This window comes from Nipponia nippon, unplaced genomic scaffold (genome assembly GCF_047370975.1).
Source record: "Nipponia nippon isolate SJK-2023a ecotype South Korea unplaced genomic scaffold, ASM4737097v1 scaffold_2, whole genome shotgun sequence".
Classification (NCBI taxonomy): Eukaryota; Metazoa; Chordata; class Aves; order Pelecaniformes; family Threskiornithidae; genus Nipponia; species Nipponia nippon.
The window spans coordinates 8,171,314-8,186,420 of NW_028262336.1; the positions used below are offsets into that span (position 1 = coordinate 8,171,314).

At 40.9% G+C, this 15,107-nt stretch overlaps 1 protein-coding gene and 1 long non-coding RNA gene across 3 annotated transcripts in view; one reads left to right on the forward strand and one right to left on the reverse strand.

Moving 5' to 3' along the window:
• COL8A1 (collagen type VIII alpha 1 chain) overlaps nucleotides 1-12,694 on the reverse strand; it is a 93,701-nt gene extending 81,007 nt beyond the window's left edge. The window contains exon 1 of one of the 2 annotated variants that reach the window (XM_087758328.1): nucleotides 12,566-12,694. The gene's annotated coding sequence lies outside the window, so the exon portion shown is untranslated. The remainder of the gene's footprint in view (nucleotides 1-12,565) is intronic. The other variant, XM_009466694.2, reaches the window with a different exon arrangement.
• LOC148055641 (uncharacterized) overlaps nucleotides 1-15,107 on the forward strand; it is a 228,534-nt gene that overhangs the window by 23,892 nt on the left and 189,535 nt on the right. Inside the window, exon 2 of the long non-coding RNA XR_015704935.1 lies at nucleotides 6,748-6,860. This is a non-coding gene — a long non-coding RNA (uncharacterized LOC148055641). The remainder of the gene's footprint in view (nucleotides 1-6,747; nucleotides 6,861-15,107) is intronic.

Sequence of the window (15,107 nt, forward strand, 5' to 3'; positions counted from 1 at the left end):
AACATAACATTCCCAGAGTAACAGTATCTCATAATGAGACTGATTACCTGGGAGGTGAGTATTCCACCTTTAAGTCTCTGTGCTACCTTGTTAATACCAAAGAAACAAGCCCCAAACCACACTTAAGACCAGGTGGGAAAGTTAGTTCCAGGGTGTCTAGGCCTAGAAGGAAAATGCAACAGCCCCACAGTAGAAGACCTTGGCTCTGGAGCAAGCCAATTGTGCAGAAGGGTCGATCTTCTGCACATCAACATTTATTAATGTCAGCACCCTTTCCTGCCATTTGCTCTGTTTCAAAGTCACATCAGGGTGGACTGTCAAGCCTGCCAGCCTTTTCCATGGGCCCTTTCTGATACCTCTGCTGCAGCATCACATCTTCCGGTCCTTTAGCAACAGGCTGTGTCCTGATCACCTTGCTACTCTCCAAACTATGACCTTTTTTTGAAATGTTGCTAGTTTTTGGGTTTAGAGGAGATGACACTTAAGACAGACTTCTTCACCTGGGCCCTCAATAGACCCTAGCTTTTCCACAGAAATGCCTTGGCTTCTTCCAAGAACAGAACAAGAGAATTAAAAATAAATAAAAATCTGCAAGATGGAAAAAGTGAAAAGTTGTAGTTATAAATTTGCTGACAAAAACATGAAGGCCCACAAAATTACTCATCATAATCCAAGTTTCTCCAGTGATATTCCCTATAACCTTTTAGGTCACAAGGTACCTTAAAGCACGTGCAATTAACTGTCTGCAGAAACAAGCTGCATGAGCTCATCCCCTTCTGCCTCAGTTTTTCTTTTTGTAAAGCTGAGGCTGTAATATTTGACGGGGGTATTGCTCTGAAGTCCAGCTTCTGACTGGAGTTGTCGTTACAGATGTCCGAATTGAGTGAAAGCACTGCCATTCAACAATTAAAGCACAAACTACAGCCATCGCTTTCCTTGTGTTATTACGGGTATAGACCCAACAGAGCAGAAAACAGATGTTCACACTGGCTTCTAGGTGTAATCCTCTGTTAGGTGTCTGCTGCTGCTGCCCCCTCCCCCCCCCCCCCCCCCAAGGTTTTTCCAGTACACTTAGCTGTTTCTAGCTGTAGCTAGAAAAGATACAGCTGCATTTTTTGGCTTATATAGCTTGAGCTCAGTCCTCAGCAACAGCTTAGTCTGAGCTGTTTTACAAAACTATTTTTCTGTAAACATTTTCATTCAATAGTTATGCGATAGCTATGCTCCCTTAAAACACACTACCAACTGGATGCCTTATCTTCCTATTACCAGACTGGTCAGATACTGACTTAGGAGGTGGTCTGAAAGCTGGCGACAGAGGTGAGACAGAGAGCACTTAATGAAAGCTGGACTCCAAGATGGAGTCCTGTGATAGACAGTCCCACAAGCTGATGCTGAGTGACGCAGAGAGCAGTATCTTGAGCGGCAGTTGAATAGATATGGTTAGCTTGGAGAGGAATGTCTAAGCTAGCCTTGAGCTCATGGCTTTGGAAACTGTCATTTGCAAATGGATCTCACACAAACAGAGCATAAAACCAGGATGCAGGCTGGGTTTTGGGGGTTTTGCATGCATTCACACTTTGGGGTACTCAGAATCTGGAGGCAGGTCCTTGCTTGATGTTCAGGACAATCTCTAATGTAATGAACTCATGCAGCCTACAGAGGCTGCTGTAAGGAGGCTGCTGCTTCCCACAGAGGTAAAGTCTGGCCAAGAATAGCATGTGTTTCCTCCTCTGCATCTAGCACAACTGCAGCTAAGTGGTTGCTTATGTTCAGAAATGAATGAAATATTCAATGAAAACAAGAATCTTCACTGACGCGACCACTGCTTCTTAATCATTACACAAAATAGCCTTGTCTTGCCCAAGCATGCTTGGCGCTCTAGGGATAATGGAGACAGTGCAGTGTTTGGATAGCTGCTGTTTTTTTTTTTCTGAAGAGTCGGGAGGGTGTGCCTGTGTGAGGGCATGTTCACAAGAGTTTTAGCCCAGAAAGAAATAGGTACATCTGGAAAGAGCATAATCCAGGTTGCCAGACTCTGGCACGGCTACTAGAAATAATCCTTTCTCAGGAAAGTACCAAAATGTGGCTGTCTGGTTTGCCCACAAGTATCCGGGCATTTTTCTTGGCAGGTGTGGGTACTGGCAGTTATTTGGCATTTTGATTCCTGCCCCAACTAGTGTCTATTCTTCCTTTGCTGAAGATGGAAGGATACGCCTGTGGTTAAATCACTGGCCTAGGGATTAGGCAAAGTGGGTTCTGCTCAGATTTTAGTCTGCATCCTTGGCCAGGTTGCTTAAGCAAGAATTTTGAAAAGTGCTCAGCACCCACAAACAGGATCAGATTTTTCAAAAGCTCTCCACTTCCACTGAGGCAGTGGCCAGACGATCAAAGGAACTTTTCAGAAAATTTGGCTGCAAGTGTCATTGTGAGAGCTACTGGGTGCTGAGCACTCATGAAAATCTGGTTCTCATTGAGGTGCCCGGATGGGAACCAAGCTCTCCAGCTTGCCTCCATCGTGATGGGAAGACACTTGAGAATCTGGCCAGGAGCAACCTCTTGAAATGCTACACCCGCAACTTTCTCTGTGCCTCAATTTCCTCTAAAATGAGAGTGATGTTGCCAGGGTGCTTGTAAGGATAAATTCATTAATCTACTGTATGTGATGTTCTTGGATGCTTCTGCAGCCAGGAGAGGGAGGTGAAAAATTTGTAGTATGGTTATCTTTCCAGACATACCAATGATCTGTGTAAACAAGAGTTAATTAAAGGGACTGGAGCAGGAGTCCAGAGTCAGCTTCGCCATATGTACAATTTACAAGCCTTCAGGTTCAGGAGCTGCTGCTCTTTGTCTTAAATCTTTGATCATGAGTCAGGGCTCCACCATGCTAGGGGATGTAACAAATAGATCAAAAAGACTCACCCTGAAAAACCTTTGTGCTAAACAAAGCGGGTCGGGGAGAATACATTGGAAAGAAATGATAAAGCTGTTCCGTTCAGCTGTTTGCCTTCTGAACTCCCTGCCTGTTGAGTACAGTAGTTTTATCATTTCTTTCCTCACATGATATTTCTTTCCTCACATCCCACCAAAGCATTTGGTATTTTTTTGGTAGTTTTGGGGTTTTAGATTTTCAACTTTACAAGACTGGTTACTCTCCTTATACTAGATACCCATATACAGTAGTATTTTTTGCAGGTGGGGTTTTTTTGGTTTTAAGACCAAAGAACCTTAACTTCAAAACAGACATTTTTTTTTTCCCCTTTTTATTTTTTTAAACTTACAGTGGCCTCAATTTTGCCTCCACATGGGGAAATCTGAAAGGTCCTGAGCCTCCCGTGGTGCGTGCTGGAGCAGCCTTCCTTCTCTTTCTGAGCAGCCTCCCCTCACAGGATGCGATATTTTCTTTCCAGCTGAGAGTGGAGCCCTCCCCTCTGCCCCCCTCATTTTTGGCCTTCCAGCACTGTCCGCATCTGTGCGAGCTAATGCTACCCAGATCCTTCTCAAAGGGGCACCGAGGGCTGGCACGCAGAAGTGAAGGCCCTAGGCTGTATCTCCGAAACCCAAGAAACCTCAAACGCATTGTGTTTCCATAAATGCTCCTCAGCTGACTGGGCTGTGGGGAGTTTCTGCTGTCCTCAACCCTCGCTTCTCCTTTGGGAATGGGAGGCACAGGCTTTAAATCAATTTTCTGACTGCCTATGTGCAGGAATGGCGTTAACATTAGAGCAGGCTGGAACCAGAGAAGCCACCACACGAGGTGGGAGGCGGCAAACCAACGTGAGGGGCGCGGCCCGACTGACAAGAGCCCCTGACGGTGGCTGCCCTGTGGCCCGGGCTGGCCCCGGGCCTGTCCGCAGCCCGGCGAGGGCTGTCACCGCACGGCCGGGAAATGGCGCCTTCCTTCAGGGCTGTGGCGACGGCGGCGCGGGCTCGCGCCCTGACCGTTACTGGCGGGTAACGGCCGCCGAGCGGGGCGGAGCCCTGAGGGTGCCCCGCGGCTGAGGGGGCGCGGGGCGGCCTCTTCGGCGGTTGAACTCGGTGCAGGCTTTGTTCGACGCAGGGGCTTAACGGCTGCTTCTGTCACCAGTGTTTTAAACACAAGTGAGGGTTTTGTTGGTTTGGGTTTTGTTGTTTGTTTTTTGAAGTGGAATACAGCATCATTACAACTCAGTGTCACTAAACTGAATCCGCTGACACAAACCCCCGCTGTCTCACAGCTTTCAGGTGTCAGGTACGTTTCACGTTTTCCTGAAGTTTCAAAGAGGTATAAGAAGTTGAGCAAGCCAAAATATTTCTCCTCATCCTCTTTGGTGGCGGAGGGGGAGAAGGCAGGAAGGGTTGCTGTGTCCTGAGCTGAGGTCTCTGGAGCTGAGTGCCCCCGGGGAGTGCCAAGTGACCTCTTCCGTGACATGTCGCATCCAGATTTTTCCATCAATGACATTTAATTACCGGCCATTGCCTAGGTGGACGGGCCACCTTTACTTAACGTGGAAAAGGAACATGTATAATTTCATATATGTTTGATAAATAGCTTCAGGTTTGGTGGGAGGTGAGGAAGCAGCTCTCAGTCTCATGGATGCGGTCATTATTTTGAAGGATAAGGCTGTATGTTGTGAGTGCCCATCAAGCTAAAATTCCAGCTCTCAAAATATGCTTGATGAATGGAGTGCTGAAAATATAATAGTTTTCTGTTCTCTTATTTTTGAAATACTTGTTTTCATGAGATGAACAGTTAGTACAAAGTTGAAAGCATGTGTAGGATAGAAAATGTCTCTGAGCAGTCACAAATTGAATTTGTTTTGCTTGTGTTTCATGGACCTTTTGTATTGAGTTCTTGAGAGCATTCAGCATACAAGTGACAGATGTGATGTTGAAAATAGGGTGTTTCAAAAGAATAATATAAAATATTAATTGCAAGTGAATTCTGAACTCAGTGAAAGGCAATTTTTGTGCTTGAAATTTGAATCTATGAGCTCTCTTGCCCTGACTGTGGACCAGAGATATAGCATAAGAATCACACGCCAAAACTAATTGGTAGCTTCGATTTTAGATACTGAGTATCTGTAACCAGTTGCTTAAGAGCAATCTAAAAATGAAATCCAGCGAAGGTGACATTACAAAAGACAGCTGAAATGAGCAGATTTCCTTTAAACTACAACTTAAAAGCCATTTGATAATTTTATAGCAGTACAAAAATAAAAAATTTACTGTTGCAAATGAATCTTTAATCAAGTATCAGGCTCGGATGTTAAACATACAGTTTTCTTTATTTCCAGGATAGTATGAACAATGTTTTTAGCCAAGGCTAGTAATGCCAGCTTAGGGAACAATCCTAAAATGATGTACATGTTTCCTGATGTAATAAGTTATGCCCAGATCTTCAAAAGATAATAATAGTCTGTAGGAATTCCTGAGCATAAGAACTAAGAAACACCCTTGCAATGGCAGCTTGGACTGCGCTGCATAGACCTCATAAACTGAGCTATGCTGGTTGGGACTGGAGGAGAGTGGGAATTCCTGTAACAGGCACAGAACATCTAACTACTACAACACTTCCTTCTGTGGAAGACAGAAACTGCTGCTGTGTCTGCACCTGCATGCACATACAGCAAAACTGTTCGGAGATCTCATTGCCCAGACTTGCACGCGACTTGCATGCACAGTAGGAACTCAGTTCATCATGAACAGCTCCATCCTTCTCTGGAGCATATTTTTGAAGCTATTCATCCGGAAGGCTGGGATAGGATGGGACAGAATCCTTCCAGTTGTTGTCTTGTTAATTCATGTAGGGAATTAAAATAGGCAGGGTAGCTCTTGTGAACTGACATTTAGCCTGTGAATTCTGCATTATACAAGTACCGAGTCTTGTCCAGTAATCTACAGCAGCACATCACAAATTGTACCCACAACAAGTATTCCAGTCTCGGAATACATTCAAGTGGAGCCTAATAATGATTACAGCTGCTTTTGAAAGCACAGCTGGATTTCGCTAAGGTCTGCCCACCCTCAGCAAAAATCTTTCCATTCATTGGAGGGCTTGTGCTCTGTTTGAGAGATCTTTTTTTACCCTCTTTGAGTTAACCAGAACTTGGCTTTGGACCTTTAAGTCCTCCTCCCTATCAGCTCAGCAACCACAGAGGCAGTTTATTACTGAAAAGAAATCTAAGAATCAGTTTTGGCCAGCATTGTCTTGGAAAGTTCATTTTATTACATGGTTTTGGTTTTATTTCAAAAACACTTTGACAAGCACTGACATTTTTGGAACCGGTAAAGCACAAGAGACTTAGTCCTAAAGGCCTAAGCTTTGCATTTTTCTGCAGCAAACAATGTGATGTGCTACTATGGTAAAATCAATTCAAGCCACTGACTGAAAGGAAATAAGTACTGAGCGTTGTCTTTTTTCCTTCATTTTCTAAAATACGTTTTGTGTGAATGCTAGTGCTTGTGGAATGTACTTGCATAATTCCTCTTCACTTATCTGCTTTTTATCTATAGTGCAGGTGACAGCTATATCGATGCTGGCAACATAAACTTTCCTCACAAGCCTGCTTTTATTGCTCAACTTTGACCTAAAGTAACTACCTCTTGACTTTTTGCTGAGATTTGCCAACAAGGGTCCCAGTTGTGTGTTTTATATTAATGTCCATCAACGGAGAGTTGGACTAAGATCACCTAATTCATTTACAAAGAAATACTGGGAACTATCTGAACGCTTTCTTTTATTTTTTCTTTTTTTTTTTTTTAAAGGCAAGCTGAAAGAGAAATTCTGGTCTCTCAGCCACATAAAAGACCCTTGTTCTGATACTCTGGATTCACTGGAGCTCCACACATGGTGGGAAGAATGGAAGGGCAGAACAGAGGTAAGTCGTGTGCTGGCATAAGCAGACTTCACTGCTAGATTTCTTCAGTGGTAAGTTGATTGTATTTGGTTTGAGTGTCCCTGGGGCTGTGCCATCTTCCATTCTGTCCCTTTGAAAATTATGTCGAGTAAACAAGAGGCAATGTAAGCATCTCCATTTTAGGGACTGTAGTGTATTATATATATGTGTTGTTGCTTTACCTGATAATGCTGTTTTTTGTTAGAAACTTGTTTTCCTTTTTGGAATTTTCAATTGCAAAAAGGGTCGAATGCTTTGCCTGAAGTTCCCTATGGAAGTCTACAGTGTGCTACTGTCCACTTCTTACTTTCCTTTCAGAGAGAAGAATGCAGCAGTATGTTGGTCTGGAAAGAGTGGCTGCTTTTTTAGTTAGCAGGAAACATATGCTGCAGATGTTTCAAAAATCTGGCTTTTAATATACCTTTGATATCTAGTATGTCAAGCTGTTAGTTTTGACTCATTCTCCCTTTAATAGGACAGGTTATGCGTATCCTATATGCTGCTAGCCTATATATCCTAGGAGCTGAAGTGAACTGGCATACCTGACCCAGGAGTTCGTGATTTTTAGTGCTACGGATATTTATTTGAAACAGAAACTCTTTCTTAAGTATCAGTATTTTTTTTTTTTTTCATCTCAACTTTATTTCAGAGTGACTGCATAAATTGTATGACCTGTTTCTCCAGTTGCATAACCAGATTATATAGGCCTTTCCCTACAAGAATGGAAAAGAACTAGTTAGGTTCTTTTTCTGTTTTGTTTTGTGGTTGTTTGTTTTTTTTAGGTTGGAATGTTCTTGTTGGTACCATTTAGTTCTTTTTTTCAAATGTGGAGTTCTCAGAAGCTGACGTTCTGAAGTGTTACAATTTGGGATTGCCAAGAATATTTGTGATAACTGGCCAGATGTCTCTAAACTGAGTGTAACGAACACACACCCACACACCACACCCACACCCCCACTTTTCTTGAAAAGGTGGAAAATGCAAGGTGTGCATATGATGCATAACAGAAGGATGCTCTAGCTGCAGAGTATTATGAATGGCATAGCTGCTAGCATGCTTCCCAAATCCTAAGTGGAAAGTTTCTTACCTCCCAGGAACTCCATATTATTTTTGAGTGCCCTCATGTTGAACTCAGTGTAGTTGTTGATGAGACCCTATAAAGAATGATGTCCACATACGTGCACAGACACCACAGTCATCAGTTTACCGCATACACACAGCACTGGGAATAGAACTTAAGACCTTCGCCTCCGCAAACACAGCTGCTCATCTGGCTGTGGGCTTTGTAGCCAGCAGAGGGAACTGATAAATACTCTCATAGGGCTGCTTTATGTATTTTTTTTCTAGCCAAGAGAGGGCACCTATTCTCACTCCCTTTTGAAAAAGATCCATTACATGTCACCCCTCAACAACTTCACCTGCCATTCAAGAAGCAACAGACTTACATTCGTCTTGCTTTTGCTATAAAATATGGACTTGCACGAAGAAGTTTTAATCATCAAAAGATGTCTCTAGACTGCATAGTGGTATTAATCCCCTGCAGTGCAATTATGAGACATTAAATTCATTACACATCAAGACAATTACAGAAACACATCCAACATTTCAGGAGTACAGGGAGACCAAGCACAATTGTTTACTGATGTGTACAGAGAATAGGCACAGTTATTGCACAAGACCCACAAAAGGCTTCAGAACCAGGACTCATCATTATCTTTTTAAACACGCAGAGCTCCACAACTTTTGCTGAAGAAGAATTCTGTTAGCACAAAGAATAGATCTCACTTTCTGGAGGGAAAGTCACAAAAAAGCAACATCACACAAAACTCTAGAAAGTGTAGGTGGCAAAAGTAAGAAACTTTTGTACAGTTAAGTACAGATATTTGCTGGTTTTGATCAGACAGAACAAGCCACCTCTAATGTTTTTGTCTTTTCTTGTTCCTCACTACAATAACTCCATTGAACTATTGCTCTTTTAGAAATATGACACTACTGAAAATAAAAAATTATCTCCCTGTAGAAGGAAAGAACCCACAGCTTAGAATAATTGCAAGGCCAAAAAAGTAAGGGAAAATATAAGGATATAGTTAAGCTTCAGGGATAAAACTTAATCTTTCCTTCCCTGAGATGTATAGCAAGGCATAGAATAAGTGTGCAGAAAATTCTGCCTTGTAGATGTGCTCATGGATGTATGAAAATTGTCCTGCCTTCTATGGCAGATAGTGACATGACCATTAATGTTTCTTTTTCTGGTCTTTATCACTCCTACTAGTCCTCCAATTACCTCTCACACATTCAGTATTTTATCTGTAAGCAATGCATGCTTCGTGGTAATTTTCAGTTTAAAAGAATAAGAGACAATGCCTCCATTGCTAGGGCAATTAATCTAGAAATTGAGCATTGGAATGTGTTAATTTTTTTTGTTGTTGTTGTTTTGAAAATGCAGTATTTGCAAGGCCACAGGAGCAATGAGGATTCTGTACCCTCATAAATTAGCTTTAGGTTTAAAAACTAAAGGTATACTGCAAAGCTGGTGTTCTTTGGGGTTTTTTTGGGGGGGTATGAAATTATATCCTCTACGTTTACAGAGGTGGCACATGATAGTGAATGTAGAAAAGAAAGGAAGAATATATTCTATGTGCCATACAAGATCCATGTGAATAATTTTGCTTAAGCATCATGTGCTTCTCTGAGCTCTTTACTGCTACTGAGTTACCAAGACTGAATTCTTATAGTCAGATGTTGCCCGTCATTTCTGGTCCATGGCAGTGGATCTCTGCTTGCTCATTCTGTGGGTTGGTCTCCTTTAACCACAGAGGGTAAGAAAGAGGTGGTCATTTAGTTATGTATTTATTTACCGCCTCCAAGAATGATTTGTAAATCCTGTTAAGGGGTTTGTAAAGGGTTTCACTGGAAGTTTGAAAGTGTTAGGAGTAAATTACCTCTCTCAAGATTTGTCACTGGAATTCTCCCTGCTGTTCAGCCCTCAAGAGTCGTGCAAAAGACAGATCAGCTGCAAAGGGGTGGACTTTATAAGGCTGAATACAAAATGAAGCATGGGATTAAAGTGCTGGACTGGAACGGAGAAGAGCTAAATCTGACTCTTTACCATGAATTTTCACTGTGACCATAAGCAAAACAGTCCATGTATTTAGTATCAGCATGGCCAGAGGAAAACATATCTCTGCCTCACAGAGAGGTGGGTGAAAATAAACTCATGAGGATCAGAATGTCTCACAAGCAGTGGTAGTGGCAGGCCTGTGCATAGATAAGGAGACAGTGACATGTTTATCCTGTGTTTCTAGGTATCTAGTCTAATACTTTTGACAGTGGCTGAAGTAGGCATTAGTGCCCTAAACGAACACCTAAAAAACGTAAGCACAACCGCCAGGAGAAATGCCTGAGCATGCCTGCTTAACACTTAACTGGTCTGTGGCTGAAAAATTAATATAGTCTCTTTACCTTTATTTTGTTATTTTAAAATGTTATGGTCATTACTCAAAAAATCTGAATTCCTTGTTCTCCCACTGATTCACTTTTATTGTGGTTGTAGCACTATTTTAAAATTACATCATTTTTATCTTAATCTCAGTATGCTTTGATCTTATAAAAAGGAGTTTCAGATCAGCACAGAAGTCAATAAGTGCATTCCTAGACATCTAAATTCTCTTGGAGACCTGCTGGGTGAAGTTTCCCTTCGTCCCCTGCTGCAAAGTGATGCTAAGCTGAATTATCTACTCAGCCTAAGAGAGAAATTGCTCAGAGGAGATTCTGATCTAAATTAGATGCATTCCTTTGAATAGAGTTTTCTTAATATGTCCTGCAATCCATTTTTCAAATGCCAAAACATTAAATTTCACAGCAGGCTTTAATAAAAGGTATTTTGCTATAGACACATTTCCTGTGACAAATGCATTTTTTAATGTTTTTTTTTTCTCCTTGAAAATTGCTCTGTTAGAAATTTTGATTTATCTGTTAGAGTAAAATTCTGTGTGCACAATAAGACTTTACTGCCAGATTGTAGACCTAAATTCTGTATGCATTACACTTAAAATCACATATCTGTGTATTACAAGAGGGGTGTTTTTGGAGAGGGAAGGGAGGTTTGCTATAAAAATCAGATGTTAACTAAGGAATAAAATTTTGTAGCTCAGAGATAGAATGCCAGTTATGAGGAAAACCATTGGGCTCTATTCCTGTCTTCTATGGGCAATTTATATGGATTACCTGGATGCAAAATTAGTTTTACTGTAAACCTGATATAGAAAGTACTGTACTTTGTTTTTGAATAGTTCCATTTATTTGGTTTTGGAGTTTTTGTTTGGTTGTTTGTTTGGTTTTTTTTTTTAAGATACTTATGTAATCTTCCAGGCAAATAGCTGAAGGCAGTGTTTTCTTTTCCCCATTAGTTACAATAGATAACATATAAAATATAGAAAAAGTCTCAAATACAGTATGCAGAAAAGGGCACTTCGAGCAGAGTTCTGCTGTTGTTATACAGTCCTATAGCTTAAAATGTTGCAGTAATGCGAGTACAGCTACCTGTGGACATAATTATTTTTTAGAAAAGACTTTTTATTTGGGGTAAGAACAAAAAAGAGTTAATTTAGAAAGAGAATTGTTTGGCTATCAAGAAGAAAGTATCAGTCTTTAACTGCAGAGTGTGTTACATAGAGTACAAACAATTTACAGACAGCATTCACTGCTTGCTTTTGGGAGTTTATGCTTTCCCTCCTCTCTGAGCACTGGAGAGAGGCATTCTAGGATTAGGATTTCTATGATGGAATTTCTTTAAACAGGTGACTGTGTTAGAAGTGCACTGACTCACACAACATGAGAAACTGGTACTAGTCACTAATAGATTCATCTCTGTAAGGGTGGATAGATGAATAGAGGGGAGGGCAAATATTGTTTTGAAACCACTTTTTAATGTTTCAACTGTTCAGTAGCTGTCTCTAAGGCACTTAACTATTCCTTCCTCTACCATTAGAAATGCCTATGTAGGCAAACTGTAGATGAAATATAATTCAAGCTGATCTAGGAATTTCATAGAGACACAAGGTCTGTTGCTCCAAGAAACAGAACTTTGCTTGTGAAATGTGTACTTTAAGCATATTTGGTACCAGATAGTGGGTTCCATCAGCCTTATTACTGTGCTTCTGTCAGGGCTTAAGTGCCATCACACTTTTTTTGAAGGCAGTGAAACCTGTGAAGATGCACTTCAATCCCAAGACTGGCTCAATCTGGCTAGTAAATAATAACAGTAATAAAAACCAGTGCCTTCCTTAAATTAGCACCAAGCTTTTTTTTTTTTTTTCCTCAAACAAAATTTAAGGAAGCTTTAGAGTGTAGTGTTTTTGATAACCGACTGGACTGAGAGAGACACTAAGAGGGATAATAATTTGTTAGAATTGGTCTAGGTATACTAATCTCGTCAAAATCAATCACAAAGGGAGAGCAGACTTTTTCCCAGCCACACAGGGTTTCCCAGCAAGATCTGTTTTTATTTCATTGCTAAAACAACAGACTGTTACTAACTTAAATGTCAGATGACACTACATCTGGGAAAAAAAAAGGGGAGGGGGGGGTAAAGCCAGCACCACCCAGCAAGGCAGCGCTAGAGTTCGCATTAAGACTTCCTCACAATAGCTGGTTAGAACAGAAACCTGAAGTAGCAGTAATCTTACCTTGAGTATACAAGATCCAGGGAGAGAAGATCACTGGCTCAAAACAGTGGAGGACTGAGAAAGTGCTCTGATCTACTGCTGGTAGCATGCACTTGGCTTTTATGTGCAGGTGGGAGGAGCTGCTCCCTACGGTAGGTGGGCAGTGAGGACAGCAGGGAGACAGCCTTCAGAAGGCATTGTAGAAAGGTTTTTGCTCTTTGGGGACAGAAAGAGGGAGAAAAAACAAGCTGGATGGCATTTACAGGAGAAATAGTGTTGGTTTTATTTGTTGTTGTTTTTTCTTCAAATATTTAGTTAACTAAAGATTTTTCTACTCTATTTGTTTCTCTGAATCTGAATCTCTGAATTATTCCAGTTACAGTTATAATGCTACTAGGTCTCACTTTGTCTTTTGGAAGGATTTTTACAGCAGTGAGATAATAATGCAAAGTAGTTATCAGAAAGGCTGATGTTTCCCTTTCTAAGAAGGAACAGCTATGAAGAAGCAGCCCCTTGATCCTTGAAGTTGTCTGTTTACTCAGGGATTGAACTTCCTTTATATTCTAAATGTCTACTAGATCTCAGCTCCGGAATCCTCCTAAGTTTCTGTTGTGCTGAGCTACCCAGCTTTTCTGTGATGCAGCTGTAACATGTTCCATCTACACACTGACTTCCTGGCTGTTTAGTTAAGAGCAGCTTTATTGTTCCCTGTGTCTGAGTTCTAAACAATTTTCCCAACTGGTATTCTCAAAAGGCAAATGTAGCCAAAAAGACAAACCAGTAGGAATACGCATTCCTGGTGGTTTCTGTGTAAAATTATTCATTGTTCATTTTAACTCATTCATTGCTTTCAGGGCACAGAAGAGTGGATGGCACAGCATCCAGACACTAGCTCCTGCAGGTGAAACGGCCAGTATTCCATCTGGAATACACTAATTCTGCATTTGCACATGTCTCTGCATGAGGCATCTGGGCCTATATTATTTACCATAATACACAAGTAAAACCTGTGTCATATTGGAACATTAGTGAGTGGAGAAAGCCGGAAAGACAGAACAGGAAGGGGAGGACAGTGGTGTGAAATGAAGGGGAAGGCTAGAGGCGCATCCTGATTTAAAATCCGGGGAGGACCAGGCAGAAAAATGAATGAGAACCTGAGTTTACAGAGTTGAGATAAGCAAGTTTGTAATGAAGGTGATGGAGATGAGATGTGATATATACTGCTTCTTGCACTAAAGGGCCAAACTGGTCACTGGATAAGGGGGTGTAAGATGCTTATAGAACTTGGGAACTTCCGTCAATATCCTGAATTCGCTCTCAGTGTTAGACTCTTGTGTCTGTATTTTGAGATCTGAATATATATGCTATGATCAGTGTAAACAGGTCTAAAGTCCTAAGATACTTATGTTGGGAATGCAAATTAAGTCTGAAGATGGACTCAGAGTCACTTCCTTGTCTTTCTTTGCCTTTTCTCTTGATTATAATGAGCATTTGTTTGTGTTTTTTTTAAAGTAGTACAGAGTGAGTTGATCAGAACATATTCAGTTGCATGCAACTTTATTTGTTTTTGTCTTTTTAGAAAAAGGCTTACAAATCAAGTACCCATCAACTTGGATGTCAGTGTTATGTGGCAGAAGCAGCTGCATAACCTTGGTGATGTAGCCCCTGTGAGATTTAGAACTGTCAAGCTGAAAAGGACTGGTTAAATTGCTAATATTTCTTACAGGCATCAGGTTGCTGTTGGATAGGGCAACTTCTACATTATTGCAAGTAATTGGGGAAACAAAAGTCATGTTATTTTGTTATTTCTGCAGCACTCAATGTATTTTTACAGTTCTCATTAAGAAATAATTTTCTGCTCTAAAAGGATTACGGTGTGCATTTAGGAAGGCTACACGAAGTAATGGTAACATGGGAATAGGGAAAGCAAGGGTACAAGTTACTGCAATAAGTTTATGTAATTAGTTCACGTATGGCACCTTGTAATGGTTCAATTGATTAAATGGTGTACATAAACTGGAATTCTACTCAGCTAACATATAAACAATCGGATGGTTTTGTACTTAGAGAAATCTAGGTCAAGATTTTCAGAAATGAGAGTAAATAGGTACCCATGTCCTTATCTGATGATTAAACTGTTCTTACTATCTCAAAATTGCTGAGCTTTCTGTAGGTCCCTTCTAAAATCAGTGGATACTTCTATAAACTCAGTACCTTCTAAAGACCAAGCTCTTTTTTCCTTGGGAACAAAAGTTTAAATGTAGAGGACTAGCTGTATGTTGAATTTTTTTTTTTTTTTTAAGCTCTTGACCCTAAACTTCAGGTGCTAAGTGCCACTTCCCTTCTCAGAAGTGAGTCAATATTCAAGCCAGCTCAGTGTAACTCCTCCATCTTCCGTTGGTTGTGCGCACTGATCATGTGTCCTACTATAATGCAGACTCAAGGGTAGCCTTACCTTTTTATACTTCTAGAAGAGAAGAATTAAAGAAGATTTTTTTTAGTTTTTTTCCTTCGGGAAATCTTAAATCACTTTACAAGTGTTAAATAAACCTACCAACACATA